Below are 2,642 nucleotides of genomic sequence, written 5' to 3'. Positions count from 1 at the left end.
AACAAACAAACAACGTACAGTGTGTTGAAATGTAGAATGTAGTCTTGCTCTTACCTAGAGCACGCTGAAGAATAGTCTCTTGGGCAATAAAACAGTCTTCCCCATCTAAGAACAGCTTCTTTACCTGGTAATCATCCCAAGTAGCTGGTGAAGTCCTTAAGATCTGATCTGGACAAATGCTGCTTCAAATACAGGCCTATAACCACACAACCACCACGAGCGGTCGCCTCACAGTGACAGAGGGCTCTCCATTACAGCAAGAGCTCTCCCCATCCTGTGCTTAAATTCAGACTTTTGCTGTGAGACCGTTGCCTTCAGCTACACCTCTAGTTATTTAAAGAAGCTATGCTTCATTAAGTCCTTTCTGAATACACATTCTTGCTGTCTCCAAACTTTACTTCAGGTGTCTTCTCCCCCCAAAGGAATGATCTGAACACAAGTATGTTATAGCTAGAAGTGATACCGTGCCAGATCTGTTTAAGTTCACTCACAGGGAACTGGAAATAAACAAGTAGGAAGTCCAGGCTGTAATGACTGAAAGCTATCCCTTTAACTGCTCTACTCTGCAAAAATGAAAATTGGAATGGGGAAAGTCAGAAGGAAAGAGAATGACAAGAATGCAAATGAATTGGCTATGTCAAAAAACAGGTCACAAGGAATGCTAGCATCCAAGGTAAGACTCTGTAAAGGCTGTTGACTTTGTCCATGTTGCTGGTGCTCCTCGAGCGTGAAAAGAATAACAGTGGAACCATAAACCTATTTTAGAGTAGGGAACGCAAGGCAAAAGCAGTTAGCTGCTACTAACATACACACCTGGTCCTTTCACTTCAGTGCAGATCTTTACGTTTGGTTTGCCATTCTGGGGATCCTGCCCCTCACTGTAACCCTCGCCAAAAAAAGTCATTGTAAAAGAGGTTCCATCCATCTGTAGTGGACAAGACAAGCATGGTCACCAAAACAGCAACTCACTCATATCAGGCAAGCACAAGTAGTAAATGTAAGCATCTGTTATGCCAGATACTATGATCCATCTAAACATGAGAGTAGTTATTTTGAGTTATTGCTTAAAAGGAACAATCTCATCTAAATTTTTTGACCACTTCCACTTTGTTGGAACTGTTATTGTTCTACAGCCCATTTATTCTCTCCATGCTTTCAGTCCTGGGTTTTTGCTGCTCAGTCTCCCTCTGTCATCACCTTTGACAGACTGAGTGCTGTGAGCCATCCATGTAAATACATCAGACCCAGCAACATGACCCATTTTTTCCTCACGTGAGTTCCCCGTACTTTGATGTCTAATAGCGGAAGGCATGAGTATTTAAATATCCAAAGCTATGTGAACAGGCACACACAATGTGCATTTAGAAACTATTTCTCTGAGACTAAGCAGTTGACGCTAGATTACTATTCCACCGTTACTATAACAGATTTATTCGATAACTGTGATGGAAAACAGTCAGTTACCTGTTTCTGGGTTGGTCCTTTCCTTGTGAAGCGTCCAGCAGAGAAAAATTCCGGGTACTACAGAATAAGCGGGGGGTGGGGAGAAGACAAAAAAAGACCAACAGTGAACTAGAGGAGAAAAAAAAATCTCCAAACACTTAATTCTTTTGTGTTTTGAACACTTACTTTTGTCAGAAGTTTTCTTCCAAAGCTAAACTTCACCAGAAGAAGAAATAAAATGCCGGCAAACATCAGCTTGATAACAGAGCCAAGACCACCTATGTTCACATAAGCGCCATACTGCACCTGAGGCAAACACGTTTTCAGCGATAGAATTTACATTAAAATTTTTGCATCAATGCATTTGTAAAAATAAACCTACCCCCATATTAGGATGCAATTGATATAATAGATAGCTGTTTAAATAGGGCCTTAAACAACTGTCTGAGTTCTAAACAGCTCTCTGAATAATGCTTCATGTTGTAACTCGTTATGAGAAGACAATATAACCGCAGAATGGCGAGGGAGCGAGCATGGTAAACAAGAGTGGAAAACTTTAAAGAAAGATGCACTTTGGCATCTGATTTCAGGCTTCTTTCCCAAGATCTTCCTTTCCTCCTCTCTTTGCTTTAGTTTAAGAGAAACTGAGGCCTTACTTTAGAATTCTGGAATAGCAATGGCAAGCCTTTCTCAGTAGTAGTTTCCAAGTATCTTTTTAGAGCACTCTCTCACCTCCACCTCTTAACTGATGCCTGTGATTCCGCACAGCTGTTACACAGATTGTTGGTGCCGGTCTCCTCTCAGGAAACCATGGAAAACAAAAACTAAACACCAACTTTTCCAGCACCACCACTTCACATCATTGCCTTTACTCTGCCCACCAGCGACCCAAGCGTCAAAGAAGTCTCCAGATAGAAGCGAGCAGCATAGGAATTTGTTACCAGAATGTTTACTACACTGTACTGATACTGACCTGACTGTAGTTATAGAGACTACAATTACGATGCTTTTAGAAGCTCTATTGATGCAACAAAAAAAGCCCCTGCACAGGAACAGAATTTAAGGTATTCATCAGTCCCGAAAATCATGAAGCCTACTTTTCAAATATTTCTGTGACTCAAGGTTTGCACTCCCTACAAATACATACCCAGAAATCAGACAGCATGAGAACCTTACAAGAGACTCTCGTAACTCTTATG

General features: G+C 41.2%; 1 long non-coding RNA gene across 1 annotated transcript; it reads right to left on the bottom strand.

Moving 5' to 3' along the window:
* Nucleotides 1–819: 819 nt before the first annotated feature.
* On the bottom strand, nt 820–1,743 carry LOC103922535. The gene is made up of 3 exons (XR_663891.1): nt 1,630–1,743; nt 1,465–1,521; nt 820–925 (listed from the first exon to the last, which is right to left on the bottom strand). It is a non-coding gene; the product is annotated as an uncharacterized LOC103922535 (long non-coding RNA).
* Nucleotides 1,744–2,642: the final 899 nt, after the last annotated feature.

Source organism: Pygoscelis adeliae, unplaced genomic scaffold (assembly GCF_000699105.1).
Source record: "Pygoscelis adeliae isolate BGI_AS28 unplaced genomic scaffold, ASM69910v1 C10950239, whole genome shotgun sequence".
In the NCBI taxonomy this organism is placed as follows: domain Eukaryota; kingdom Metazoa; phylum Chordata; class Aves; order Sphenisciformes; family Spheniscidae; genus Pygoscelis; species Pygoscelis adeliae.
Note: the sequence above shows the minus strand (reverse complement) of the source record. Positions and strands in the feature narration are given on the sequence as shown.